The sequence below is a fragment of the Phalangium opilio genome, unplaced genomic scaffold, assembly GCF_054372755.1.
Source record: "Phalangium opilio isolate 3A_F unplaced genomic scaffold, DU_Popi_V2 ptg000352l_1, whole genome shotgun sequence".
Lineage (NCBI taxonomy): Eukaryota > Metazoa > Arthropoda > Arachnida > Opiliones > Phalangiidae > Phalangium > Phalangium opilio.
Genome location: NW_028324228.1, coordinates 4,535,330 through 4,561,708, shown reverse-complemented (window position 1 = coordinate 4,561,708; position 26,379 = coordinate 4,535,330). Strand labels below are relative to the sequence as shown.

Here is a 26,379-nt window from a genome sequence, read left to right as displayed (position 1 = left end):
CCTCGAATAAAACAATTCAAACTTTGAAAGGATAACAACATTGAAGTTAAAATCACTATCTGAAGTGTAAAGACTGACATAAGAATCGTGTACGGTCGTATTGGTTGCGTTGCGACTCGAATTTTGCTCTCAGACGTTATCCCGAATGCTGCGTTACCGCCCTGAGCCGGTTTGTCCCTCCTTAGAACAACCTGGTGGTCCATCAGTTACCTGAAGACGACCATACTAACACCCAGCTTATTGCGGACGTCCGATCTACACAAGTCCTTGAGTTACAGGAATCCCAACCTCATTCCGTCCATCGATTCTAGCTTCCAAAGGGCTGGATTACAGGGGAACGCCACAACTCCCAGCTGCAAAGTTAGCTCGAATAAAACAATTCAAACTTTGAAAGGATAACAACATTGAAGTTAAAATCACTTTCTGAAGTGTAAAGACTGACATAAGAATCGTGTACGGTCGTATTGGTTGCGTTGTGACTCGAAGCTCGCTCTCAGACGCTATCCCGAATGCTGCGTTACCGCCCTGAGCAGTTTTGTCCCTCCTTAGAACAACCTGGTGGTCCATCAGTTACCTGAAGACGACCATATTAACGCCCAGCTTAACGCGGACATCCGAACTACACAAGTCCTTGAGTTACAGGAATCCCAACCTCATACCGTCCATCGATTCTAGCTTCCAAAGGGCTGGATTACAGGGGAACGCCACAACTCCCAGCTGCAAAGTTACCTCGAATAAAACAATTCAAACTTTGAAAGGATAACAACATTGAAGTTAAAATCACTATCTGAAGTGTAAAGACTGACATAAGAATCGTGTACGGTCGTATTGGTTGCGTTGTGACTCGAAGCTCGCTCTCAGACGCTATCCCGAATGCTGCGTTACCGCCCTGAGCCGTTTTGTCCCTCCTTAGAACAACCTGCTGGTCCGTCAGTTACCTGAAGACGACCATATTAACGCCCAGCTTAACGCGGACATCCGATCTACACAAGTCCTTGAGTTACAGGAATCCCAACCTCATACCTTCCGTCGATTCTAGCTTCCAAAGGGCTGGATTACAGGGGAACGCCACAACTCCCAGCTGCAAAGTTACCTCGAATAAAACAATTCAAACTTTGAAAGGATAACAACATTGAAGTTAAAATCACTATCTGAAGTGTAAAGACTGACATAAGAATCGTGTACGGTCGTATTGGTTGCGTTGCGACTCGAATTTTGCTCTCAGACGTTATCCCGAATGCTGCGTTACCGCCCTGAGCCGGTTTGTCCCTCCTTAGAACAACCTGGTGGTCCATCAGTTACCTGAAGACGACCATACTAACACCCAGCTTATTGCGGACGTCCGATCTACACAAGTCCTTGAGTTACAGGAATCCCAACCTCATTCCGTCCATCGATTCTAGCTTCCAAAGGGCTGGATTACAGGGGAACGCCACAACTCCCAGCTGCAAAGTTAGCTCGAATAAAACAATTCAAACTTTGAAAGGATAACAACATTGAAGTTAAAATCACTTTCTGAAGTGTAAAGACTGACATAAGAATCGTGTACGGTCGTATTGGTTGCGTTGTGACTCGAAGCTCGCTCTCAGACGCTATCCCGAATGCTGCGTTACCGCCCTGAGCAGTTTTGTCCCTCCTTAGAACAACCTGGTGGTCCATCAGTTACCTGAAGACGACCATATTAACGCCCAGCTTAACGCGGACATCCGAACTACACAAGTCCTTGAGTTACAGGAATCCCAACCTCATACCGTCCATCGATTCTAGCTTCCAAAGGGCTGGATTACAGGGGAACGCCACAACTCCCAGCTGCAAAGTTACCTCGAATAAAACAATTCAAACTTTGAAAGGATAACAACATTGAAGTTAAAATCACTATCTGAAGTGTAAAGACTGACATAAGAATCGTGTACGGTCGTATTGGTTGCGTTGTGACTCGAAGCTCGCTCTCAGACGCTATCCCGAATGCTGCGTTACCGCCCTGAGCCGTTTTGTCCCTCCTTAGAACAACCTGCTGGTCCGTCAGTTACCTGAAGACGACCATATTAACGCCCAGCTTAACGCGGACATCCGATCTACACAAGTCCTTGAGTTACAGGAATCCCAACCTCATACCTTCCGTCGATTCTAGCTTCCAAAGGGCTGGATTACAGGGGAACGCCACAACTCCCAGCTGCAAAGTTACCTCGAATAAAACAATTCAAACTTTGAAAGGATAACAACATTGAAGTTAAAATCACTATCTGAAGTGTAAAGACTGACATAAGAATCGTGTACGGTCGTATTGGTTGCGTTGCGACTCGAATTTTGCTCTCAGACGTTATCCCGAATGCTGCGTTACCGCCCTGAGCCGGTTTGTCCCTCCTTAGAACAACCTGGTGGTCCATCAGTTACCTGAAGACGACCATACTAACACCCAGCTTATTGCGGACGTCCGATCTACACAAGTCCTTGAGTTACAGGAATCCCAACCTCATTCCGTCCATCGATTCTAGCTTCCAAAGGGCTGGATTACAGGGGAACGCCACAACTCCCAGCTGCAAAGTTTGCTCGAATAAAACAATTCAAACTTTGAAAGGATAACAACATTGAAGTTAAAATCACTTTCTGAAGTGTAAAGACTGACATAAGATTCGTGTACGGTCGTATTGGTTGCGTTGTGACTCGAAGCTCGCTCTCAGACGCTATCCCGAATGCTGCGTTACCGCCCTGAGCAGTTTTGTCCCTCCTTAGAACAACCTGGTGGTCCATCAGTTACCTGAAGACGACCATATTAACGCCCAGCTTAACGCGGACATCCGAACTACACAAGTCCTTGAGTTACAGGAATCCCAACCTCATACCTTCCGTCGATTCTAGCTTCCAAAGGGCTGGATTACAGGGGAACGCCACAACTCCCAGCTGCAAAGTTACCTCGAATAAAACAATTCAAACTTTGAAAGGATAACAACATTGAAGTTAAAATCACTATCTGAAGTGTAAAGACTGACATAAGAATCGTGTACGGTCGTATTGGTTGCGTTGTGACTCGAAGCTCGCTCTCAGACGCTATCCCGAATGCTGCGTTACCGCCCTGAGCCGTTTTGTCCCTCCTTAGAACAACCTGGTGGTCCATCAGTTACCTGAAGACGACCATATTAACGCCCAGCTTAACGCGAACATCCGATCTACACAAGTCCTTGAGTTACAGGAATCCCAACCTCATACCTTCCGTCGATTCTAGCTTCCAAAGGGCTGGATTACAGGGGAACGCCACAACTCCCAGCTGCAAAGTTACCTCGAATAAAACAATTCAAACTTTGAAAGGATAACAACATTGAAGTTAAAATCACTATCTGAAGTGTAAAGACTGACATAAGAATCGTGTACGGTCGTATTGGTTAAGTTGCGACTCGAAGCTCGCTCTCAGACGTTATCCCGAATGCTGCGTTACCGCCCTGAGCCGTTTTGTCACTCCTTAGAACAACCTGGTGGTCCATCAGTTACCTGAAGACGACCATACTAACACCCAGCTTATTGCGGACGTCCGATCTACACAAGTCCTTGAGTTACAGGAATCCCAACCTCATTCCGTCCATCGATTCTAGCTTCCAAAGGGCTGGATTACAGGGGAACGCCACAACTCCCAGCTGCAAAGTTAGCTCGAATAAAACAATTCAAACTTTGAAAGGATAACAACATTGAAGTTAAAATCACTATCTGAAGTGTAAAGACTGACATAAGAATCGTGTACGGTCGTATTGGTTGCGTTGTGACTCGAAGCTCGCTCTCAGACGCTATCCCGAATGCTGCGTTACCGCCCTGAGCCGTTTTGTCCCTCCTTAGAACAACCTGGTGGTCCATCAGTTACCTGAAGACGACCATATTAACGCCCAGCTTAACGCGGACATCCGAACTACACAAGTCCTTGAGTTACAGGAATCCCAACCTCATACCTTCCGTCGATTCTAGCTTCCAAAGGGCTGGATTACAGGGGAACGCCACAACTCCCAGCTGCAAAGTTACCTCGAATAAAACAATTCAAACTTTGAAAGGATAACAACATTGAAGTTAAAATCACTATCTGAAGTGTAAAGACTGACATAAGAATCGTGTACGGTCGTATTGGTTGCGTTGTGACTCGAAGCTCGCTCTCAGACGTTATCCCGAATGCTGCGTTACCGCCCTGAGCCGGTTTGTCCCTCCTTAGAACAACCTGGTGGTCCATCAGTTACCTGAAGACGACCATACTAACACCCAGCTTATTGCGGACGTCCGATCTACACAAGTCCTTGAGTTACAGGAATCCCAACCTCATTCCGTCCATCGATTCTAGCTTCCAAAGGGCTGGATTACAGGGGAACGCCACAACTCCCAGCTGCAAAGTTAGCTCGAATAAAACAATTCAAACTTTGAAAGGATAACAACATTGAAGTTAAAATCACTTTCTGAAGTGTAAAGACTGACATAAGAATCGTGTACGGTCGTATTGGTTGCGTTGTGACTCGAAGCTCGCTCTCAGACGCTATCCCGAATGCTGCGTTACCGCCCTGAGCAGTTTTGTCCCTCCTTAGAACAATCTGGTGGTCCATCAGTTACCTGAAGACGACCATATTAACGCCCAGCTTAACGCGGACATCCGAACTACACAAGTCCTTGAGTTACAGGAATCCCAACCTCATACCTTCCGTCGATTCTAGCTTCCAAAGGGCTGGATTACAGGGGAACGCCACAACTCCCAGCTGCAAAGTTACCTCGAATAGAACAATTCAAACTTTGAAAGGATAACAACATTGAAGTTAAAATCACTATCTGAAGTGTAAAGACTGACATAAGAATCGTGTACGGTCGTATTGGTTGCGTTGTGACTCGAAGCTCGCTCTCAGACGCTATCCCGAATGCTGCGTTACCGCCCTGAGCCGTTTTGTCCCTCCTTAGAACAACCTGGTGGTCCATCAGTTACCTGAAGACGACCATATTAACGCCCAGCTTGACGCGGACATCCGATCTACACAAGTCCTTGAGTTACAGGAATCCCAACCTCATACCTTCCGTCGATTCTAGCTTCCAAAGGGCTGGATTACAGGGGAACGCCACAACTCCCAGCTGCAAAGTTACCTCGAATAAAACAATTCAAACTTTGAAAGGATAACAACATTGAAGTTAAAATCACTATCTGAAGTGTAAAGACTGACATAAGAATCGTGTACGGTCGTATTGGTTAAGTTGCGACTCGAAGCTCGCTCTCAGACGTTATCCCGAATGCTGCGTTACCGCCCTGAGCCGGTTTGTCACTCCTTAGAACAACCTGGTGGTCCATCAGTTACCTGAAGACGACCATACTAACACCCAGCTTATTGCGGACGTCCGATCTACACAAGTCCTTGAGTTACAGGAATCCCAACCTCATACCTTCCGTCGATTCTAGCTTCCAAAGGGCTGGATTACAGGGGAACGCCACAACTCCCAGCTGCAAAGTTACCTCGAATAAAACAATTCAAACTTTGAAAGGATAACAACATTGAAGTTAAAATCACTATCTGAAGTGTAAAGACTGACATAAGAATCGTGTACGGTCGTATTGGTTGCGTTGTGACTCGAAGCTCGCTCTCAGACGCTATCCCGAATGCTGCGTTACCGCCCTGAGCCGTTTTGTCCCTCCTTAGAACAACCTGGTGGTCCATCAGTTACCTGAAGACGACCATATTAACGCCCAGCTTGACGCGGACATCCGATCTACACAAGTCCTTGAGTTACAGGAATCCCAACCTCATACCTTCCGTCGATTCTAGCTTCCAAAGGGCTGGATTACAGGGGAACGCCACAACTCCCAGCTGCAAAGTTACCTCGAATAAAACAATTCAAACTTTGAAAGGATAACAACATTGAAGTTAAAATCACTATCTGAAGTGTAAAGACTGACATAAGAATCGTGTACGGTCGTATTGGTTAAGTTGCGACTCGAAGCTCGCTCTCAGACGTTATCCCGAATGCTGCGTTACCGCCCTGAGCCGGTTTGTCACTCCTTAGAACAACCTGGTGGTCCATCAGTTACCTGAAGACGACCATACTAACACCCAGCTTATTGCGGACGTCCGATCTACACAAGTCCTTGAGTTACAGGAATCCCAACCTCATTCCGTCCATCGATTCTAGCTTCCAAAGGGCTGGATTACAGGGGAACGCCACAACTCCCAGCTGCAAAGTTAGCTCGAATAAAACAATTCAAACTTTGAAAGGATAACAACATTGAAGTTAAAATCACTATCTGAAGTGTAAAGACTGACATAAGAATCGTGTACGGTCGTATTGGTTGCGTTGTGACTCGAAGCTCGCTCTCAGACGCTATCCCGAATGCTGCGTTACCGCCCTGAGCCGTTTTGTCCCTCCTTAGAACAACCTGGTGGTCCATCAGTTACCTGAAGACGACCATATTAACGCCCAGCTTAACGCGGACATCCGAACTACACAAGTCCTTGAGTTACAGGAATCCCAACCTCATACCTTCCGTCGATTCTAGCTTCCAAAGGGCTGGATTACAGGGGAACGCCACAACTCCCAGCTGCAAAGTTACCTCGAATAAAACAATTCAAACTTTGAAAGGATAACAACATTGAAGTTAAAATCACTATCTGAAGTGTAAAGACTGACATAAGAATCGTGTACGGTCGTATTGGTTGCGTTGTGACTCGAAGCTCGCTCTCAGACGTTATCCCGAATGCTGCGTTACCGCCCTGAGCCGGTTTGTCCCTCCTTAGAACAACCTGGTGGTCCATCAGTTACCTGAAGACGACCATACTAACACCCAGCTTATTGCGGACGTCCGATCTACACAAGTCCTTGAGTTACAGGAATCCCAACCTCATTCCGTCCATCGATTCTAGCTTCCAAAGGGCTGGATTACAGGGGAACGCCACAACTCCCAGCTGCAAAGTTAGCTCGAATAAAACAATTCAAACTTTGAAAGGATAACAACATTGAAGTTAAAATCACTTTCTGAAGTGTAAAGACTGACATAAGAATCGTGTACGGTCGTATTGGTTGCGTTGTGACTCGAAGCTCGCTCTCAGACGCTATCCCGAATGCTGCGTTACCGCCCTGAGCAGTTTTGTCCCTCCTTAGAACAACCTGGTGGTCCATCAGTTACCTGAAGACGACCATATTAACGCCCAGCTTAACGCGGACGTCCGATCTACACGAGTCCTTGAGTTATAGGAATCCCATCCTCATACCGTCCATCGATTCTAGCTTCCAAAGGGCTGGATTACAGGGGAACGCCACAACTCCCAGCTGCAAAGTTACCTCGAATAAAACAATTCAAACTTTGAAAGGATAACAACATTGAAGTTAAAATCACTATCTGAAGTGTGAAGACTGACATAAGAATCGTGTACGGTCGTATTGGTTGCGTTGTGACTCGAAGCTTGCTCTCAGACGTTATCCCGTCACTGCCGAATGCGGGAACTTTTGCCTGCTGCGTTACCGCCCTGAGCCGGTTTGTCCCTCCTTAGAACAACCTGGTGGTCCATCAGTTACCTGAAGACGACCACATTGACACCCAGCTTAACGCGGACGTCCGATCTACACGAGTCCATAAGTCACAGGAATCCCAACCTCATACCATCCATCGATTCTAGCTTCCAAAGGGCTGGATTACAGGAGCACGCCACAACTCCCAGCTGCAAAGTTATCTCGAATAAAATATTTCAAACTTTGCAAGGATAAGAACATTGAGGTTAAAATCACTATCTGAAGTGTAAAGACTGACATAAGAATCGTGTACGGTCGTATTGGTTGCGTTGTGACTCGAAGCTCGCTCTCAGACGTTATCCCGTCACTGCCGAATGCGGGAACTTTTGCCTGCTGCGTTACCGCCCTGAGCCGGTTTGTCCCTCCTTAGAACAACCTGGTGGTCCATCAGTTACATGAAGACGACCATATTAACACCCAGCTTATCGCGGACGTCCGATCTACAGGAGTCCTTGAGTTACAGGAATCCCAACCTCATACCTTCCATCGATTCTAGCTTCCAAAGGGCTGGATTACAGGGGAACGCCACAACTCCCAGCTGCAAAGTTACCTCGAATAAAACAATTCAAACTTTGGAAGGATAACAACATTGAAGTTAAAATCACTATCTGAAGTGTAAAGACTGACATAAGAATCGTGTACGGTCGTATTGGTTGCGTTGCGACTCGAAGCTCGCTCTCAGACGTTATCCCGAATGCTGCGTTACCGCCCTGAGCCGGTTTGTCCCTCCTTAGAACAACCTGGTGGTCCATCAGTTACCTGAAGACGACCAAACTAACACCCAGCTTATCGCGGACGTCCGATCTACAGGAGTCCTTGAGTTACAGGAATCCCAACCTCATACCGTCCATCGATTCTAGCTTCCAAAGGGCTGGATTACAGGGGAACGCCACAACTCCCAGCTGCAAAGTTACCTCGAATAAAACAATTCAAACTTTGAAAGGATAACAACATTGAAGTTAAAATCACTATCTGAAGTGTAAAGACTGACATAAGAATCGTGTACGGTCGTATTGGTTGCGTTGTGACTCGAAGCTCGCTCTCAGACGCTATCCCGAATGCTGCGTTACCGCCCTGAGCCGTTTTGTCCCTCCTTAGAACAACCTGGTGGTCCATCAGTTACCTGAAGACGACCATATTAACGCCCAGCTTAACGCGGACATCCGATCTACACAAGTCCTTGAGTTACAGGAATCCCAACCTCATACCTTCCGTCGATTCTAGCTTCCAAAGGGCTGGATTACAGGGGAACGCCACAACTCCCAGCTGCAAAGTTACCTCGAATAAAACAATTCAAACTTTGAAAGGATAACAACATTGAAGTTAAAATCACTATCTGAAGTGTAAAGACTGACATAAGAATCGTGTACGGTCGTATTGGTTAAGTTGCGACTCGAAGCTCGCTCTCAGACGTTATCCCGAATGCTGCGTTACCGCCCTGAGCCGGTTTGTCCCTCCTTAGAACAACCTGGTGGTCCATCAGTTACCTGAAGACGACCATACTAACACCCAGCTTATCGCGGACGTCCGATCTACACAAGTCCTTGAGTTACAGGAATCCCAACCTCATACCGTCCATCGATTCTAGCTTCCGAAGGGCTGGATTACAGGGGAACGCCACAACTCCCAGCTGCAAAGTTACCTCGAATAAAACAATTCAAACTTTGAAAGGATAACAACATTGAAGTTAAAATCACTATCTGAAGTGTGAAGACTGACATAAGAATCGTGTACGGTCGTATTGGTTGCGTTGTGACTCGAAGCTTGCTCTCAGACGTTATCCCGTCACTGCCGAATGCGGGAACTTTTGCCTGCTGCGTTACCGCCCTGAGCCGGTTTGTCCCTCCTTAGAACAACCTGGTGGTCCATGAGTTACCTGAAGACGACCACATTGACACCCAGCTTAACGCGGACGTCCGATCTACACGAGTCCATAAGTCACAGGAATCCCAACCTCATACCATCCATCGATTCTAGCTTCCAAAGTGCTGGATTACAGGAGCACGCCACAACTCCCAGCTGCAAAGTTATCTCGAATAAAATATTTCAAACTTTGCAAGGATAAGAACATTGAGGTTAAAATCACTATCTGAAGTGTAAAGACTGACATAAGAATTGTGTACGGTCGTATTGGTTGCGTTGTGACTCGAAGCTCGCTCTCAGACGTTATCCCGTCACTGCCGAATGCGGGAACTTTTGCCTGCTGCGTTACCGCCCTGAGCCGGTTTGTCCCTCCTTAGAACAACCTGGTGGTCCATCAGTTACATGAAGACGACCATATTAACACCCAGCTTATCGCGGACGTCCGATCTACAGGAGTCCTTGAGTTACAGGAATCCCAACCACATACCTTCCATCGATTCTAGCTTCCAAAGGGCTGGATTACAGGGGAACGCCACAACTCCCAGCTGCAAAGTTACCTCGAATAAAACAATTCAAACTTTGAAAGGATAACAACATTGAAGTTAAAATCACTATCTGAAGTGTAAAGACTGACATAAGAATCGTGTACGGTCGTATTGGTTGCGTTGTGACTCGAAGCTCGCTCTCAGACGTTATCCCGAATGCTGCGTTACCGCCCTGAGCCGGTTTGTCCCTCCTTAGAACAACCTGGTGGTCCATCAGTTACCTGAAGACGACCATACTAACACCCAGCTTATCGCGGACGTCCGATCTACAGGAGTTCTTGAGTTACAGGAATCCCAACCTCATACCGTCCATCGATTCTAGCTTCCAAAGGGCTGGATTACAGGGGAACGCCACAACTCCCAGCTGCAAAGTTACCTCGAATAAAACAATTCAAACTTTGAAAGGATAACAACATTGAAGTTAAAATCACTATCTGAAGTGTAAAGACTGACATAAGAATCGTGTACGGTCGTATTGGTTGCGTTGTGACTCGAAACTCGCTCTCAGACGCTATCCCGAATGCTGCGTTACCGCCCTGAGCCGTTTTGTCCCTCCTTAGAACAACCTGGTGGTCCATCAGTTACCTGAAGACGACCATATTAACGCCCAGCTTAACGCGGACATCCGATCTACACAAGTCCTTGAGTTACAGGAATCCCAACCTCATACCTTCCGTCGATTCTAGCTTCCAAAGGGCTGGATTACAGGGGAACGCCACAACTCCCAGCTGCAAAGTTACCTCGAATAAAACAATTCAAACTTTGAAAGGATAACAACATTGAAGTTAAAATCACTATCTGAAGTGTGAAGACTGACATAAGAATCGTGTACGGTCGTATTGGTTGCGTTGTGACTCGAAGCTTGCTCTCAGACGTTATCCCGTCACTGCCGAATGCGGGAACTTTTGCCTGCTGCGTTACCGCCCTGAGCCGGTTTGTCCCTCCTTAGAACAACCTGGTGGTCCATGAGTTACCTGAAGACGACCACATTGACACCCAGCTTAACGCGGACGTCCGATCTACACGAGTCCATAAGTCACAGGAATCCCAACCTCATACCATCCATCGATTCTAGCTTCCAAAGTGCTGGATTACAGGAGCACGCCACAACTCCCAGCTGCAAAGTTATCTCGAATAAAATATTTCAAACTTTGCAAGGATAAGAACATTGAGGTTAAAATCACTATCTGAAGTGTAAAGACTGACATAAGAATTGTGTACGGTCGTATTGGTTGCGTTGTGACTCGAAGCTCGCTCTCAGACGTTATCCCGTCACTGCCGAATGCGGGAACTTTTGCCTGCTGCGTTACCGCCCTGAGCCGGTTTGTCCCTCCTTAGAACAACCTGGTGGTCCATCAGTTACATGAAGACGACCATATTAACACCCAGCTTATCGCGGACGTCCGATCTACAGGAGTCCTTGAGTTACAGGAATCCCAACCACATACCTTCCATCGATTCTAGCTTCCAAAGGGCTGGATTACAGGGGAACGCCACAACTCCCAGCTGCAAAGTTACCTCGAATAAAACAATTCAAACTTTGAAAGGATAACAACATTGAAGTTAAAATCACTATCTGAAGTGTAAAGACTGACATAAGAATCGTGTACGGTCGTATTGGTTGCGTTGCGACTCGAAGCTCGCTCTCAGACGTTATCCCGAATGCTGCGTTACCGCCCTGAGCCGGTTTGTCCCTCCTTAGAACAACCTGGTGGTCCATCAGTTACCTGAAGACGACCATACTAACACCCAGCTTATCGCGGACGTCCGATCTACAGGAGTTCTTGAGTTACAGGAATCCCAACCTCATACCGTCCATCGATTCTAGCTTCCAAAGGGCTGGATTACAGGGGAACGCCACAACTCCCAGCTGCAAAGTTACCTCGAATAAAACAATTCAAACTTTGAAAGGATAACAACATTGAAGTTAAAATCACTATCTGAAGTGTAAAGACTGACATAAGAATCGTGTACGGTCGTATTGGTTGCGTTGTGACTCGAAACTCGCTCTCAGACGCTATCCCGAATGCTGCGTTACCGCCCTGAGCCGTTTTGTCCCTCCTTAGAACAACCTGGTGGTCCATCAGTTACCTGAAGACGACCATATTAACGCCCAGCTTAACGCGGACATCCGATCTACACAAGTCCTTGAGTTACAGGAATCCCAACCTCATACCTTCCGTCGATTCTAGCTTCCAAAGGGCTGGATTACAGGGGAACGCCACAACTCCCAGCTGCAAAGTTACCTCGAATAAAACAATTCAAACTTTGAAAGGATAACAACATTGAAGTTAAAATCACTATCTGAAGTGTAAAGACTGACATAAGAATCGTGTACGGTCGTATTGGTTGCGTTGTGACTCGAAGCTCGCTCTCAGACGCTATCCCGAATGCTGCGTTACCGCCCTGAGCCGTTTTGTCCCTCCTTAGAACAACCTGGTGGTCCATCTGTTACCTGAAGACGACCATATTAACGCCCAGCTTAACGCGGACATCCGATCTACACAAGTCCTTGAGTTACAGGAATCCCAACCTCATACCTTCCGTCGATTCTAGCTTCCAAAGGGCTGGATTACAGGGGAACGCCACAACTCCCAGCTGCAAAGTTACCTCGAATAAAACAATTCAAACTTTGAAAGGATAACAACATTGAAGTTAAAATCACTATCTGAAGTGTAAAGACTGACATAAGAATCGTGTACGGTCGTATTGGTTAAGTTGCGACTCGAAGCTCGCTCTCAGACGTTATCCCGAATGCTGCGTTACCGCTCTGAGCCGGTTTGTCACTCCTTAGAACAACCTGGTGGTCCATCAGTTACCTGAAGACGACCATACTAACACCCAGCTTATTGCGGACGTCCGATCTACACAAGTCCTTGAGTTACAGGAATCCCAACCTCATTCCGTCCATCGATTCTAGCTTCCAAAGGGCTGGATTACAGGGGAACGCCACAACTCCCAGCTGCAAAGTTAGCTCGAATAAAACAATTCAAACTTTGAAAGGATAACAACATTGAAGTTAAAATCACTATCTGAAGTGTAAAGACTGACATAAGAATCGTGTACGGTCGTATTGGTTGCGTTGTCACTCGAAGCTCGCTCTCAGACGCTATCCCGAATGCTGCGTTACCGCCCTGAGCCGTTTTGTCCCTCCTTAGAACAACCTGGTGGTCCATCAGTTACCTGAAGACGACCATATTAACGCCCAGCTTAACGCGGACATCCGAACTACACAAGTCCTTGAGTTACAGGAATCCCAACCTCATACCTTCCGTCGATTCTAGCTTCCAAAGGGCTGGATTACAGGGGAACGCCACAACTCCCAGCTGCAAAGTTACCTCGAATAAAACAATTCAAACTTTGAAAGGATAACAACATTGAAGTTAAAATCACTATCTGAAGTGTAAAGACTGACATAAGAATCGTGTACGGTCGTATTGGTTGCGTTGTGACTCGAAGCTCGCTCTCAGACGCTATCCCGAATGCTGTGTTACCGCCCTGAGCCGTTTTGTCCCTCCTTAGAACAACCTGGTGGTCCATCAGTTACCTGAAGACGACCATATTAACGCCCAGCTTAACGCGAACGTCCGATCTACACAAGTCCTTGAGTTACAGGAATCCCAACCTCATACCGTCCATCGATTCTAGCTTCCAAAGGGCTGGATTACAGGGGAACGCCACAACTCCCAGCTGCAAAGTTACCTCGAATAAAACAATTCAAACTTTGAAAGGATAACAACATTGAAGTTAAAATCACTATCTGAAGTGTGAAGACTGACATAAGAATCGTGTACGGTCGTATTGGTTGCGTTGTGACTCGAAGCTTGCTCTCAGACGTTATCCCGTCACTGCCGAATGCGGGAACTTTTGCCTGCTGCGTTACCGCCCTGAACCGGTTTGTCCCTCCTTAGAACAACCTGGTGGTCCATCAGTTACCTGAAGACGACCACATTGACACCCAGCTTAACGCGGACGTCCGATCTACACGAGTCCATAAGTCACAGGAATCCCAACCTCATACCATCCATCGATTCTAGCTTCTAAAGGGCTGGATTACAGGAGCACGCCACAACTCCCAGCTGCAAAGTTATCTCGAATAAAATATTTCAAACTTTGCAAGGATAAGAACATTGAGGTTAAAATCACTATCTGAAGTGTAAAGACTGACATAAGAATCGTGTACGGTCGTATTGGTTGCGTTGTGACTCGAAGCTCGCTCTCAGACGTTATCCCGTCACTGCCGAATGCGGGAACTTTTGCCTGCTGCGTTACCGCCCTGAGCCGGTTTGTCCCTCCTTAGAACAACCTGGTGGTCCATCAGTTACATGAAGACGACCATATTAACACCCAGCTTATCGCGGACGTCCGATCTACACGAGTCCTTGAGTTACAGGAATCCCAACCTCATACCTTCCATCGATTCTAGCTTCCAAAGGGCTGGATTACAGGGGAACGCCACAACTCCCAGCTGCAAAGTTACCTCGAATAAAACAATTCAAACTTTGAGGGATAACAACATTGAAGTTAAAATCACTATCTGAAGTGTAAAGACTGACATAAGAATCGTGTACGGTCGTATTGGTTGCGTTGCGACTCGAAGCTCGCTCTCAGACGTTATCCCGAATGCTGCGTTACCGCCCTGAGCCGGTTTGTCCCTCCTTAGAACAACCTGGTGGTCCATCAGTTACCTGAAGACGACCATACTAACACCCAGCTTATCGCGGACGTCCGATCTACAGGAGTCCTTGAGTTACAGGAATCCCAACCTCATACCGTCCATCGATTCTAGCTTCCAAAGGGCTGGATTACAGGGGAACGCCACAAATATCAGCTGCAAAGTTACCTCGAATAAAACAATTCAAACTTTGAAAGGATAACAACATTGAAGTTAAAATCACTATCTGAAGTGTAAAGACTGACATAAGAATCGTGTACGGTCGTATTGGTTGCGTTGTGACTCGAAGCTCGCTCTCAGACGTTATCCCGAATGCTGCGTTACCGCCCTGAGCCGGTTTGTCCCTCCTTAGAACAACCTGGTGGTCCATCAGTTACCTGAAGACGACCATATTGACGCCCAGCTTAACGCGGACGTCCGATCTACACGAGTCCTTGAGTTATAGGAATCCCATCCTCATACCGTCCATCGATTCTAGCATCCAAAGGGCTGGATTACAGGGGAACGCCACAACTCCCAGGTTCAAAGTTACCTCGAATAAAACAATTCAAACTTTGAAAGGATAACAACATTGAAGTTAAAATCACAATCTGAAGTGTAAAGACTGACATAAGAATCGTGTACGGTCGTATTGGTTGCGTTGTGACTCGAAGCTCGCTCTCAGACGCTATCCCGAATGCTGCGTGTCGTGTTCGCATAAAAAACATTACCCTAATCTGACCTATTATTGTTATCTAATCTATTATTGACCTACTATGAAGTATATAAGCTATAGCCACAATATCTAATCAAGTCAGTATCCCGGTATCACTCTATCATGTTAGCTATCTTTTAATGATGTAAATCAACGACCATAATTTATGTAATAAACTATTTTAATCGTATACCAAGTCGGGTTATCGTTACTTGTTGTAAACACAACAAAATGGCGACGGAGGCGAGATACAATTGAACGATAAAGTACCGCGAGTTTCTACACTGCCATCACAGTATCCATACGAAGGCCGATCAGAAGATTGTCAGCTAGCTGCAAGGACGACAGACGGAAAATCATGTCAGTCACCGCTCACTATAGTCCTTTCGATGAGGAAACAGATTCATGGACTCTGTACGCCGAAAGACTTGAACAATACTTCATTGCCAACGAGATAACTGATGACGCCAGGAAGAAAGCTACACTGTTGACCGTAATTGGCCCGGCAACATACGCTACTCTTAGAAACATCGTGGGACCCGACAAGCCGACTGACAAAGGGTATGCCGACCTAGTCGCAGCACTGACAGGATATTTCAATCCCATACCGTCGGAGATAGTCGAGCGCTTCAAGTTCAACACCAGGGATCGCAAGCAAGGCGAAACCATAGCTAAGTACGTGTCAGAACTTAAACGGATGAGCGAATTCTGCAATTACGCAGAATCTCTGGACAATATGCTGAGAGATCGACTTGTCTGTGGATGTAGAGACGATTCCTTGCAGAAAAGGCTACTGGCTGAAGACAACTTAACACTCGCCAAGGCCATGTCAATAGCGCAGGCCATGGAGCAAGCCATGCAGAACGTCCACGCCATGAAAGGACAACCGAATCAAGAGCCATCCGAAAAAGTACAAGCAGTCTCGGTACTCTCGAAGAGAAGACGCCCAGCTAGAAATAGCAAACATCAGACTAAGAGCCAAGCGTGGTCGAAACCTATTCATCAATCACGGCGAGACCAAACTCAGACAGCAACATGCTCACGCTGCGGTAGTCAAGATCATGTTCCTGCCACATGTCCGTTCAAGGAGTCCACATGTCACTCCTGTGACAGGAAAGGCCACATTGCCAGAGCATGTCGAAGCAGACTACAGAAAAAGAACGATCAAAGAACGCACTACGTAGCTGAGAATGATGATGATCAACCGGAGTACGAAGTCTTCGCGCTATCTGCTGCCACAGTACCCATCAAACTCAAAGACGAAGACGTCTACCATATACCAGCACGAGTAGAAGGCGGAGAACTGCCCAAACCTTATAAAATACGCTGTCAAATCAACGATGTCGAGACCACCATGGAGGTCGACACAGGATCCGCCGTCTCACTGATCTCAAGTCACGATGCTGTCGCAATTATCAAGAAAGAAGCCATCAAGAAATGCGACATACGGCTCAAATCCTTCTCCGGACATCAGATTGAAGTACAAGGCGTCACACAAGTGATCGTGAAATACAAAGCTCACACGGAAAAGCTGCCGATCATCATATATAATGGAAGAGGACCCACACTCTGTGGAAGATCATGGGTGTCATCGTCGCTACCAATTCTGCAAGATGCTGTTCTACCTCAAGTTGACGCAGTATCTCATATCGCAAGTTACGACGAAACTCTCTCAGCCATTCTAAGCAAACATAACGCCGTTTTTGACAAGGAGCAGAAAGGATGTCTGAAAAATGTGAAAGTCCATCTCCACCGGAAGTCCGGAATCGAGCCCAGATTCTTTAAAGCCCGAACAGTACCATATGCTTACACCGATAAAATCGACGCGGAGCTACAACGTCTGAAGGAGGCCGGCATAATATCGCCAATACCATATGCCCAGTCAGCAGCTCCCATTGTTCCTGTCATGAAAGCCAACGGAGAAGTCAGAATATGCGGTGATTTCAAGTTGACAGCGAACCAGCAAGTCGAAACCGAAAAGTATCCGCTTCCAAGAGCTGAGGATATTTTCGCTAAACTGGCCGGATGTAAGATATTCACAAGACTCGACATGCGAGAAGCATACAGCCAATTGGAGCTAGACGACGAGTCAAAGGACTTAGTGGTCATAAATACACAGAAAGGATTGTTTCAATACAATTACTTACCATATGGAATCTCGTCCGCATCCGCGGTGTTCCAAAAGCATATGGAGGCTCTGCTGAGGAATCAACCGGGCGTTATACCGTTTCAAGACGACATCTTGCTAGGAGGACAAGACAATAAAGACCACCTGAAGAGACTGGATTCGCTGCTGCAAGTTTTCGAAGACGCGAACCTCAAACTTCGTCGCGAGAAATGCCAGTTTGCAAAAAGTTCCATCGACTTCTTGGGGTACCATTTGGACGGAGAAGGACTCCATCCTCAAACAACGAAGTTAAAAGCCATTTCCGAAGCTCCGGAGCCGACGAACGTAGAGCAACTGAGAGCGTTCTTGGGCTTACTAAACTACTATGCCAAGTTCATCCCAAACTATTCCACTCAACTTACACCACTATATCGCCTACTGGAAAAAGCCTCTTGCTGGAAATGGGAGACCGAAGAAAGTCAAACCTTTGAGAAAGCCAAGAAGCTGCTGACCGAATCAAATCTCTTAGTACATTTCGACCAAACCAAGGAGATACGACTCGCCGCTGACGCATCACCTGTCGGAATAGGGGTCGTCATCTCGCACAACATCGAAGGGGAGGAACGTCCAATCTCGTTTGCCTCACGCACGCTCTCGCCAGCTGAAAAGAACTACTCGCAACTTGAGAAAGAGGCATTGGCGCTGATATATGGAGTCACCAAGTTTCGCGATTACCTACTGGGGCGACGCTTTACTCTACTTACCGACCATCAACCTCTGGTCAGCCTTCTCTCGGAAAATAAACCGATACCACAGATGTCCGCAGCCAGATTACAAAGATGGGCGCTAGTACTATCAGCTTACGACTATCACATCGAATACAAGAAAGGGACATTACATGGAAACGCCGACGCGTTGAGTCGCCTACCCTTACCGGTACAACACACGGAACCACCATTGCCAACGGAATACGTTCTTTTGACGGAGAGAATTGACAGCAGTCCTACAACCACTGCAACTATAAGAAGAGAAACAGAAAACGATCCACTACTACTAAGAATTCTCGACAACGTAATGAACGGATGGAATCGTCACGACAAAGAAGCTGCGGAAATGAAGCCTTACTATACCCGACGTGACGAACTCTCGACTATGCAAGGCGTACTCATGATAGGACAGAGGGTAGTCATACCGGAAAATCTCCGAACGCAAATGCTACAGCAACTCCATGAAACCCACGAAGGCATCGTTCGCATGAAATCTCTGGCACGGTCCTTATGTTGGTGGCCAGGGATAGACGAAGATATCAAGGAAGTCAGCGAGCAGTGCACTACATGTAGATCCCACGCACCAGAACCCCCGAAAAAGTTTTCGCCATGGCCAGATCCTGCGGAACCGTGGAAAAGAGTTCATTGCGACTTCGCTGGTCCAGTGGAAGGCAAACTGTTACTGATCACTGTGGACTCTTACACAAAATGGATCGAAGTGGACATAGTAGCTTCAGCTTCAACGGAAACAGTCATCAGAGCACTAAGAAGTAAAATGGCCCGTTTCGGCATCATGACCACGCTAATAACGGACAATGCCACATGCTTTACCAGTGATCGATTCAAGGAATTCGCATCCAACAACGGAATCACGCACATGACAATCGCACCGTACCATCCGCAATCAAACGGCCAGGCCGAGAGAACCGTTCGAACCATAAAGGGATCGCTAAAGAAACTGTCTGGAGGCAGTAATGACGCTATCGACACACTTGGTGAGGGCCTGAAAACCTTCTCCAAAGGTCCACTAGAGCAGAGACTTGCTCGCATCCTGATGCGCTATAGACGTACACCTCTAAAAGGCGGAAAGTCACCTGCCGAACTCATGCTTGGGAGAAACATCGTCACATGCTTAGATCTTTGTCACCCACGCAACCAACGTAAAGACATAGAGAGACACGTCACAAATCCATCCGAATTCCAAGTCGCAGATCCTGTGTTTATACGAAACTACCATCGTGGTCCAAAATGGATTCCCGGCGTAATTGACAGACGAATAGGCAAAATGATGTACCAAGTGACCAGTGGCCATCTAACTCTTCGCAAACATCAGAATCAACTTAGAAAGCGGCACGCCACACCAGGAGACAGATCAAGGGCATCAAAACCTCCGACACTTACGTGCCTTGAAGACGACTGGTTCCCTATATCATCGCAGATAACAAGTAACGCACCTGGTCCAGAAACCTCGCTCTCATCCAAGGACGCAACCCGGCCGACATCGCCAATCACAGAAGCTCCGAAAGACGCACCTCGACGATCAACGCGACAACGCAAACCCGTTGAAAAATTAGGCACATAAAAAAAAAAAAAAAAAAAAAAGGAGAAAGTGATGTCGTGTTCGCATAAAAAACATTACCCTAATCTGACCTATTATTGTTATCTAATCTATTATTGACCTACTATGAAGTATATAAGCTATAGCCACAATATCTAATCAAGTCAGTATCCCGGTATCACTCTATCATGTTAGCTATCTTTTAATGATGTAAATCAACGACCATAATTTATGTAATAAACTATTTTAATCGTATACCAAGTCGGGTTATCGTTACTTGTTGTAAACACAACACTGCGTTACCGCCCTGAGCCGTTTTGTCCCTCCTTAGAACAACCTGGTGGTCCATCAGTTACCTGAAGACGACCATATTAACGCCCAGCTTAACGCGGACATCCGATCTACACAAGTCCTTGAGTTACAGGAATCCCAACCTCATACCGTCCATCGATTCTAGCTTCCAAAGGGCTGGATTACAGGGGAACGCCACAACTCCCAGCTGCAAAGTTACCTCGAATAAAACAATTCAAACTTTGAAAGGATAACAACATTGAAGTTAAAATCACTATCTGAAGTGTGAAGACTGACATAAGAATCGTGTACGGTTGTATTGGTTGCGTTGTGACTCGAAGCTTGCTCTCAGACGTTATCCCGTCACTGCCGAATGCGGGAACTTTTGCCTGCTGCGTTACCGCCCTGAGCCGGTTTGTCCCTCCTTAGAACAACCTGGTGGTCCATCAGTTACCTGAAGACGACCATATTGACACCCAGCTTAACGCGGATGTCCGATCTACACGAGTCCATGAGTCACAGGAATCCCAACCTCATACCATCTATCGATTCTAGCTTCCAAAGGGCTGGATTACAGGAGCACGCCACAACTCCCAGCTGCAAAGTTATCTCGAATAAAATATTTCAAACTTTGCAAGGATAAGAACATAGAGGTTAAATTCACTATCTGAAGTGTAAAGACTGACATAAGAATCGTGTACGGTCGTATTGGTTGCGTTGTTACTCAAAGCTCGCTCTCAGACGTTATCCCGTCACTGCCGAATGCGGGAACTTTTGCCTGCTGCGTTACCGCCCTGAGCCGGTTTGTCCCTCCTTAGAACAACCTGGTGGTCCATCAATTACCTGAAGACGACCATATTAACACCCTGCTTATCGCGGACGTCCGATCTACAGGAGTCCTTGAGTTACAGGAATCCCAACCTCATACCTTCCATCGATTCTAGCTTCCAAAGGTCTGGATTACAGGGGAACGCCACAACTACCAGCTGCAAAGTTACCTCGAATAAAACAATTCAAACTTTGAAAGGATAACAACATTGAAGTTAAAATCACTATCTGAAGTGTAAAGACTGACATAAGAATCGTGTACGGTCGTATTGGTTGCGTTGTGACTCGAAGCTCGCTCTCAGACGTTATCCCGAATGCTGCGTTACCGCCCTGAGCCGGTTTGTCCCTCCTTAGAACAACCTGGTGGTCCATCAGTTACCTGAAGACGACCATATTATCATCCAGCTAATCGCGGACATCCGATCTACACAAGTCCTTGAGTTACAGGAATCCCAACCTCATACCGTCCATCGATTCTAGCTTCCAAAGGGCTGGATTACAGGGGAACGCCACAACTCCCAGCTGCAAAGTTACCTCGAATAAAACAATTCAAACTTTGAAAGGATAACAACATTGAAGTTAAAATCACTATCTGAAGTGTGAAGACTGACATAAGAATCGTGTACGGTCGAATTGGTTGCGTTGTGACTCGAAGCTTGCTCTCAGACGTTATCCCGTCACTGCCGAATGCGGGAACTTTTGCCTGCTGCGTTACCGCCCTGAGCCGGTTTGTCCCTCCTTAGAACAACCTGGTGGTCCATCAGTTACCTGAAGACGACCATATTGACACCCAGCTTAACGCGGACGTCCGATCTACACGAGTCCATGAGTCACAGGAATCCCATCCTCATACCATCTATCGATTCTAGCTTCCAAAGGGCTGGATTACAGGAGCTCGCCACAACTCCCAGCTGCAAAGTTATCTCGAATAAAATATTTCAAACTTTGCAAGGATAAGAACATTGAGGTTAAAATCACTATCTGAAGTGTAAAGACTGACATAAGAATCGTGTACGGTCGTATTGGTTGCGTTGTTACTCGAAGCTTGCTCTCAGACGTTATCCCGTCACTGCCGAATGCGGGAACTTTTGCCTGCTGCGTTACCGCCCTGAGCCGGATTGTCCCTCCTTAAAACAACCTGGTGGTCCATCAATTACCTGAAGACGACCATATTAACACCCTGCTTATCGCGGCCGTCCGATCTACAGGAGTCCTTGAGTTACAGGAATCCCAACCTCATACCTTCCATCGATTCTAGCTTCCAAAGGGCTGGATTACAGGGGAACGCCACAACTCCCAGCTGCAAAGTTACCTCGAATAAAACAATTCAAACTTTGAAAGGATAACAACATTGAAGTTAAAATCACTATCTGAAGTGTAAAGACTGACATAAGAATCGTGTACGGTCGTATTGGTTGCGTTGTGACTCGAAGCTCGCTCTCAGACGTTATCCCGAATGCTGCGTTACCGCCCTGAGCCGGTTTGTCCCTCCTTAGAACAACCTGGTGGTCCATCAGTTACCTGAAGACGACCATACTAACACCCAGCTTATCGCGGACGTCCGATCTACAGGAGTCCTTGAGTTACAGGAATCCCAACCTCATACCGTCCATCGATTCTAGCTTCCAAAGGGCTGGATTACAGGGGAACGCCACAAATCCCAGCTGCAAAGTTACCTCGAATAAAACAATTCAAACTTTGAAAGGATAACAACATTGAAGTTAAAATCACTATCTGAAGTGTAAAGACTGACATAAGAATCGTGTACGGTCGTATTGGTTGCGTTGTGACTCGAAGCTCGCTCTCAGACGTTATCCCGAATGCTGCGTTACCGCCCTGAGCCGGTTTGTCCCTCCTTAGAACAACCTGGTGGTCCATCAGTTACCTGAAGACGACCATATTGACGCCCAGCTTAACGCGGACGTCCGATCTACACGAGTCCTTGAGTTATAGGAATCCCATCCTCATACCGTCCATCAATTCTAGCATCCAAAGGGCTGGATTACAGAAGAACGCCACAACTCCCAGGTTCAAAGTTACCTCGAATAAAACAATTCAAACTTTGAAAGGATAACAACATTGAAGTTAAAATCACAATCTGAAGTGTAAAGACTGACATAAGAATCGTGTACGGTCGTATTGGTTGCGTTGTGACTCGAAGCTCGCTCTCAGACGCTATCCCGAATGCTGCGTTACCGCCCTGAGCCGTTTTGTCCCTCCTTAGAACAACCTGGTGGTCCATCAGTTACCTGAAGACGACCATATTAACGCCCAGCTTAACGCGGACATCCGATCTACACAAGTCCTTGAGTTACAGGAATCCCAACCTCATACCGTCCATCGATTCTAGCTTCCAAAGGGCTGGATTACAGGGGAACGCCACAACTCCCAGCTGCAAAGTTACCTCGAATAAAACAATTCAAACTTTGAAAGGATAACAACATTGAAGTTAAAATCACTATCTGAAGTGTGAAGACTGACATAAGAATCGTGTACGGTTGTATTGGTTGCGTTGTGACTCGAAGCTTGCTCTCAGACGTTATCCCGTCACTGCCGAATGCGGGAACTTTTGCCTGCTGCGTTACCGCCCTGAGCCGGTTTGTCCCTCCTTAGAACAACCTGGTGGTCCATCAGTTACCTGAAGACGACCATATTGACACCCAGCTTAACGCGGATGTCCGATCTACACGAGTCCATGAGTCACAGGAATCCCAACCTCATACCATCTATCGATTCTAGCTTCCAAAGGGCTGGATTACAGGAGCACGCCACAACTCCCAGCTGCAAAGTTATCTCGAATAAAATATTTCAAACTTTGCAAGGATAAGAACATAGAGGTTAAAATCACTATCTGAAGTGTAAAGACTGACATAAGAATCGTGTACGGTCGTATTGGTTGCGTTGTTACTCAAAGCTCGCTCTCAGACGTTATCCCGTCACTGCCGAATGCGGGAACTTTTGCCTGCTGCGTTACCGCCCTGAGCCGGTTTGTCCCTCCTTAGAACAACCTGGTGGTCCATCAATTACCTGAAGACGACCATATTAACACCCTGCTTATCGCGGACGTCCGATCTACAGGAGTCCTTGAGTTACAGGAATCCCAACCTCATACCTTCCATCGATTCTAGCTTCCAAAGGTCTGGATTACAGGGGAACGCCACAACTACCAGCTGCAAAGTTACCTCGAATAAAACAATTCAAACTTTGAAAGGATAACAACATTGAAGTTAAAATCACTATCTGAAGTGTAAAGACTGACATAAGAATCGTGTACGGTCGTATTGGTTGCGTTGTGACTCGAAGCTCGCTCTCAGACGTTATCCCGAATGCTGCGTTACCGCCCTGAGCCGGTTTGTCCCTCCTTAGAACAACCTGGTGGTCCATCAGTTACCTGAAGACGACCATATTATCATCCAGCTTATCGCGGACATCCGATCTACACAAGTCCTTGAGTTACAGGAATCCCAACCTCATACCGTCCATCGATTCTAGCTTCCAAAGGGCTGGATTACAGGGGAACGCCACAACTCCCAGCTGCAAAGTTACCTCGAATAAAACAATTCAAACTTTGAAAGGATAACAACATTGAAGTTAAAATCACTATCTGAAGTGTGAAGACTGACATAAGAATCGTGTACGGTCGAATTGGTTGCGTTGTGACTCGAAGCTTGCTCTCAGACGTTATCCCGTCACTGCCGAATGCGGGAACTTTTGCCTGCTGCGTTACCGCCCTGAGCCGGTTTGTCCCTCCTTAGAACAACCTGGTGGTCCATCAGTTACCTGAAGACGACCATATTGACACCCAGCTTAACGCGGACGTCCGATCTACACGAGTCCATGAGTCACAGGAATCCCATCCTCATACCATCTATCGATTCTAGCTTCCAAAGGGCTGGATTACAGGAGCTCGCCACAACTCCCAGCTGCAAAGTTATCTCGAATAAAATATTTCAAACTTTGCAAGGATAAGAACATTGAGGTTAAAATCACTATCTGAAGTGTAAAGACTGACATAAGAATCGTGTACGGTCGTATTGGTTGCGTTGTTACTCGAAGCTTGCTCTCAGACGTTATCCCGTCACTGCCGAATGCGGGAACTTTTGCCTGCTGCGTTACCGCCCTGAGCCGGTTTGTCCCTCCTTAAAACAACCTGGTGGTCCATCAATTACCTGAAGACGACCATATTAACACCCTGCTTATCGCGGCCGTCCGATCTACAGGAGTCCTTGAGTTACAGGAATCCCAACCTCATACCTTCCATCGATTCTAGCTTCCATAGGGCTGGATTACAGGGGAACGCCACAACTCCCAGCTGCAAAGTTACCTCGAATAAAACAATTCAAACTTTGAAAGGATAACAACATTGAAGTTAAAATCACTATCTGAAGTGTAAAGACTGACATAAGAATCGTGTACGGTCGTATTGGTTGCGTTGTGACTCGAAGCTCGCTCTCAGACGTTATCCCGAATGCTGCGTTACCGCCCTGAGCCGGTTTGTCCCTCCTTAGAACAACCTGGTGGTCCATCAGTTACCTGAAGACGACCATATTAACACCAAGCTTATCGCAGACGTCCGATCTACAGGAGTCCTTGAGTTACAGGAATCCCAACCTCATACCGTCCATCGATTCTAGCTTCCAAAGGGCTGGATTACAGGGGAACGCCACAACTCCCAGCTGCAAAGTTACCTCGAATAAAACAATTCAAACTTTGAAAGGATAACAACATTGAAGTTATAATCACTATCTGAAGTGTAAAGACTGACATAAGAATCGTGTACGGTCGTATTGGTTGCGTTGTGACTCGAAGCTCGCTCTCAGACGTTATCCCGTCACTGCCGAATGCGGGAACTTTTGCCTGCTGCGTTACCGCCCTGAGCCGTTTTGTCCCACCTTAGAACAACCTGGTGGTCCATGAGCTACCTGAAGACGACCATATTGACACCCAGCTTATCGTGGACGTCCGATCTACAGGAGTCCTTGAGTTACAGGAATCCCAACCTCATACCATCCATCGATTATAGCTTCCAAAGGGCTGGATTACAGGAGCTCGCCACAACTCCCAGCTGCAAAGTAATCTCGAATAAAATATTTCAAACTTTGCAAGGATAACAACATTGAAGTTAAAATCACTATCTGAAGTGTAAAGACTGACATAAGAATCGTGTACGGTCGTATTGGTTGCTTTGTGACTCGAAGCTCGCTCTCAGACGTTATCCCGTCACTGCCGAATGCGGGAACTTTTGCCTGCTGCGTTACCGCCCTGAGCCGTTTTGTCCCACCTTAGAACAACCTGGTGGTCCATGAGCTACCTGAAGACGACCATATTGACACCCAGCTTATCGTGGACGTCCGATCTACAGGAGTCCTTGAGTTACAGGAATCCCAACCTCATACCGTCCATCGATTCTAGCTCCCAAAGGGCTGGATTACAGGAGCTCGCCACAACTCCCAGCTGCAAAGTTATCTCGAATAAAATATTTCAAACTTTGCAAGGATAACAACATTGAAGTTAAAATCACTATCTGAAGTGTAAAGACTGA

The 26,379-nt window shown here is 46.7% G+C and overlaps 19 non-coding genes and 39 pseudogenes across 19 annotated transcripts; all 58 read right to left on the bottom strand.

The window, feature by feature from the left end:
* Nucleotides 1-81: 81 nt before the first annotated feature.
* On the bottom strand, nucleotides 82-354 carry LOC149606615 (signal recognition particle RNA; annotated as a pseudogene).
* A 91-nt stretch (nucleotides 355-445) lies between these two features.
* LOC149606614 (signal recognition particle RNA) lies at nucleotides 446-718 on the bottom strand (annotated as a pseudogene).
* Nucleotides 719-809: 91 nt separating this feature from the next.
* LOC149606613 (signal recognition particle RNA) lies at nucleotides 810-1,082 on the bottom strand (annotated as a pseudogene).
* Nucleotides 1,083-1,173: 91 nt separating this feature from the next.
* LOC149606612 (signal recognition particle RNA) lies at nucleotides 1,174-1,446 on the bottom strand (annotated as a pseudogene).
* Nucleotides 1,447-1,537: 91 nt separating this feature from the next.
* On the bottom strand, nucleotides 1,538-1,810 carry LOC149606611 (signal recognition particle RNA; annotated as a pseudogene).
* Nucleotides 1,811-1,901: 91 nt separating this feature from the next.
* On the bottom strand, nucleotides 1,902-2,174 carry LOC149606610 (signal recognition particle RNA; annotated as a pseudogene).
* A 91-nt stretch (nucleotides 2,175-2,265) lies between these two features.
* On the bottom strand, nucleotides 2,266-2,538 carry LOC149606609 (signal recognition particle RNA; annotated as a pseudogene).
* A 90-nt stretch (nucleotides 2,539-2,628) lies between these two features.
* LOC149606608 (signal recognition particle RNA) lies at nucleotides 2,629-2,902 on the bottom strand (annotated as a pseudogene).
* Nucleotides 2,903-2,992: 90 nt separating this feature from the next.
* LOC149606607 (signal recognition particle RNA) lies at nucleotides 2,993-3,266 on the bottom strand (annotated as a pseudogene).
* Nucleotides 3,267-3,356: 90 nt separating this feature from the next.
* Nucleotides 3,357-3,630, bottom strand: LOC149606606 (signal recognition particle RNA; annotated as a pseudogene).
* A 90-nt stretch (nucleotides 3,631-3,720) lies between these two features.
* On the bottom strand, nucleotides 3,721-3,994 carry LOC149606605 (signal recognition particle RNA; annotated as a pseudogene).
* Nucleotides 3,995-4,084: 90 nt separating this feature from the next.
* Nucleotides 4,085-4,358, bottom strand: LOC149606604 (signal recognition particle RNA; annotated as a pseudogene).
* Nucleotides 4,359-4,448: 90 nt separating this feature from the next.
* Nucleotides 4,449-4,722, bottom strand: LOC149606603 (signal recognition particle RNA; annotated as a pseudogene).
* A 90-nt stretch (nucleotides 4,723-4,812) lies between these two features.
* LOC149606602 (signal recognition particle RNA) lies at nucleotides 4,813-5,086 on the bottom strand (annotated as a pseudogene).
* A 90-nt stretch (nucleotides 5,087-5,176) lies between these two features.
* On the bottom strand, nucleotides 5,177-5,450 carry LOC149606601 (signal recognition particle RNA; annotated as a pseudogene).
* Nucleotides 5,451-5,540: 90 nt separating this feature from the next.
* LOC149606600 (signal recognition particle RNA) lies at nucleotides 5,541-5,814 on the bottom strand (annotated as a pseudogene).
* A 90-nt stretch (nucleotides 5,815-5,904) lies between these two features.
* Nucleotides 5,905-6,178, bottom strand: LOC149606599 (signal recognition particle RNA; annotated as a pseudogene).
* Nucleotides 6,179-6,268: 90 nt separating this feature from the next.
* LOC149606598 (signal recognition particle RNA) lies at nucleotides 6,269-6,542 on the bottom strand (annotated as a pseudogene).
* A 90-nt stretch (nucleotides 6,543-6,632) lies between these two features.
* On the bottom strand, nucleotides 6,633-6,906 carry LOC149606597 (signal recognition particle RNA; annotated as a pseudogene).
* A 90-nt stretch (nucleotides 6,907-6,996) lies between these two features.
* LOC149606596 (signal recognition particle RNA) lies at nucleotides 6,997-7,270 on the bottom strand (annotated as a pseudogene).
* Nucleotides 7,271-7,360: 90 nt separating this feature from the next.
* LOC149606595 (signal recognition particle RNA) lies at nucleotides 7,361-7,659 on the bottom strand. The gene has a single exon (XR_016377395.1).
* Nucleotides 7,660-7,749: 90 nt separating this feature from the next.
* LOC149606594 (signal recognition particle RNA) lies at nucleotides 7,750-8,048 on the bottom strand. Its single transcript, XR_016377664.1, has one exon.
* Nucleotides 8,049-8,138: 90 nt separating this feature from the next.
* LOC149606593 (signal recognition particle RNA) lies at nucleotides 8,139-8,412 on the bottom strand (annotated as a pseudogene).
* Nucleotides 8,413-8,502: 90 nt separating this feature from the next.
* LOC149606592 (signal recognition particle RNA) lies at nucleotides 8,503-8,776 on the bottom strand (annotated as a pseudogene).
* Nucleotides 8,777-8,866: 90 nt separating this feature from the next.
* LOC149606591 (signal recognition particle RNA) lies at nucleotides 8,867-9,140 on the bottom strand (annotated as a pseudogene).
* Nucleotides 9,141-9,230: 90 nt separating this feature from the next.
* On the bottom strand, nucleotides 9,231-9,529 carry LOC149606590 (signal recognition particle RNA). The gene has a single exon (XR_016377502.1).
* Nucleotides 9,530-9,619: 90 nt separating this feature from the next.
* Nucleotides 9,620-9,918, bottom strand: LOC149606589 (signal recognition particle RNA). The gene has a single exon (XR_016377697.1).
* A 90-nt stretch (nucleotides 9,919-10,008) lies between these two features.
* LOC149606588 (signal recognition particle RNA) lies at nucleotides 10,009-10,282 on the bottom strand (annotated as a pseudogene).
* An 89-nt stretch (nucleotides 10,283-10,371) lies between these two features.
* On the bottom strand, nucleotides 10,372-10,646 carry LOC149606587 (signal recognition particle RNA; annotated as a pseudogene).
* An 89-nt stretch (nucleotides 10,647-10,735) lies between these two features.
* Nucleotides 10,736-11,035, bottom strand: LOC149606586 (signal recognition particle RNA). Its single transcript, XR_016377474.1, has one exon.
* Nucleotides 11,036-11,124: 89 nt separating this feature from the next.
* Nucleotides 11,125-11,424, bottom strand: LOC149606585 (signal recognition particle RNA). The gene has a single exon (XR_016377687.1).
* An 89-nt stretch (nucleotides 11,425-11,513) lies between these two features.
* LOC149606584 (signal recognition particle RNA) lies at nucleotides 11,514-11,788 on the bottom strand (annotated as a pseudogene).
* Nucleotides 11,789-11,877: 89 nt separating this feature from the next.
* LOC149606583 (signal recognition particle RNA) lies at nucleotides 11,878-12,152 on the bottom strand (annotated as a pseudogene).
* Nucleotides 12,153-12,241: 89 nt separating this feature from the next.
* LOC149606582 (signal recognition particle RNA) lies at nucleotides 12,242-12,516 on the bottom strand (annotated as a pseudogene).
* Nucleotides 12,517-12,605: 89 nt separating this feature from the next.
* On the bottom strand, nucleotides 12,606-12,880 carry LOC149606581 (signal recognition particle RNA; annotated as a pseudogene).
* An 89-nt stretch (nucleotides 12,881-12,969) lies between these two features.
* Nucleotides 12,970-13,244, bottom strand: LOC149606580 (signal recognition particle RNA; annotated as a pseudogene).
* Nucleotides 13,245-13,333: 89 nt separating this feature from the next.
* On the bottom strand, nucleotides 13,334-13,608 carry LOC149606579 (signal recognition particle RNA; annotated as a pseudogene).
* An 89-nt stretch (nucleotides 13,609-13,697) lies between these two features.
* LOC149606578 (signal recognition particle RNA) lies at nucleotides 13,698-13,997 on the bottom strand. Its single transcript, XR_016377547.1, has one exon.
* An 89-nt stretch (nucleotides 13,998-14,086) lies between these two features.
* LOC149606577 (signal recognition particle RNA) lies at nucleotides 14,087-14,386 on the bottom strand. The gene has a single exon (XR_016377584.1).
* Nucleotides 14,387-14,474: 88 nt separating this feature from the next.
* LOC149606576 (signal recognition particle RNA) lies at nucleotides 14,475-14,749 on the bottom strand (annotated as a pseudogene).
* Nucleotides 14,750-14,838: 89 nt separating this feature from the next.
* Nucleotides 14,839-15,113, bottom strand: LOC149606575 (signal recognition particle RNA; annotated as a pseudogene).
* Nucleotides 15,114-19,930: 4,817 nt separating this feature from the next.
* LOC149606574 (signal recognition particle RNA) lies at nucleotides 19,931-20,218 on the bottom strand. Its single transcript, XR_016377230.1, has one exon.
* An 89-nt stretch (nucleotides 20,219-20,307) lies between these two features.
* Nucleotides 20,308-20,607, bottom strand: LOC149606573 (signal recognition particle RNA). The gene has a single exon (XR_016377442.1).
* Nucleotides 20,608-20,696: 89 nt separating this feature from the next.
* Nucleotides 20,697-20,996, bottom strand: LOC149606572 (signal recognition particle RNA). The gene has a single exon (XR_016377707.1).
* Nucleotides 20,997-21,085: 89 nt separating this feature from the next.
* Nucleotides 21,086-21,360, bottom strand: LOC149606571 (signal recognition particle RNA; annotated as a pseudogene).
* Nucleotides 21,361-21,449: 89 nt separating this feature from the next.
* LOC149606570 (signal recognition particle RNA) lies at nucleotides 21,450-21,749 on the bottom strand. Its single transcript, XR_016377414.1, has one exon.
* Nucleotides 21,750-21,838: 89 nt separating this feature from the next.
* Nucleotides 21,839-22,138, bottom strand: LOC149606569 (signal recognition particle RNA). The gene has a single exon (XR_016377139.1).
* An 89-nt stretch (nucleotides 22,139-22,227) lies between these two features.
* Nucleotides 22,228-22,502, bottom strand: LOC149606568 (signal recognition particle RNA; annotated as a pseudogene).
* Nucleotides 22,503-22,591: 89 nt separating this feature from the next.
* LOC149606567 (signal recognition particle RNA) lies at nucleotides 22,592-22,866 on the bottom strand (annotated as a pseudogene).
* An 89-nt stretch (nucleotides 22,867-22,955) lies between these two features.
* Nucleotides 22,956-23,230, bottom strand: LOC149606566 (signal recognition particle RNA; annotated as a pseudogene).
* Nucleotides 23,231-23,319: 89 nt separating this feature from the next.
* On the bottom strand, nucleotides 23,320-23,619 carry LOC149606565 (signal recognition particle RNA). Its single transcript, XR_016377441.1, has one exon.
* An 89-nt stretch (nucleotides 23,620-23,708) lies between these two features.
* Nucleotides 23,709-24,008, bottom strand: LOC149606564 (signal recognition particle RNA). The gene has a single exon (XR_016377706.1).
* An 89-nt stretch (nucleotides 24,009-24,097) lies between these two features.
* On the bottom strand, nucleotides 24,098-24,372 carry LOC149606563 (signal recognition particle RNA; annotated as a pseudogene).
* Nucleotides 24,373-24,461: 89 nt separating this feature from the next.
* On the bottom strand, nucleotides 24,462-24,761 carry LOC149606562 (signal recognition particle RNA). Its single transcript, XR_016377413.1, has one exon.
* An 89-nt stretch (nucleotides 24,762-24,850) lies between these two features.
* Nucleotides 24,851-25,150, bottom strand: LOC149606561 (signal recognition particle RNA). The gene has a single exon (XR_016377125.1).
* Nucleotides 25,151-25,239: 89 nt separating this feature from the next.
* On the bottom strand, nucleotides 25,240-25,514 carry LOC149606560 (signal recognition particle RNA; annotated as a pseudogene).
* Nucleotides 25,515-25,603: 89 nt separating this feature from the next.
* On the bottom strand, nucleotides 25,604-25,903 carry LOC149606559 (signal recognition particle RNA). Its single transcript, XR_016377628.1, has one exon.
* An 89-nt stretch (nucleotides 25,904-25,992) lies between these two features.
* Nucleotides 25,993-26,292, bottom strand: LOC149606558 (signal recognition particle RNA). Its single transcript, XR_016377661.1, has one exon.
* Between the last annotated feature and the right edge of the window lie 87 nt (nucleotides 26,293-26,379).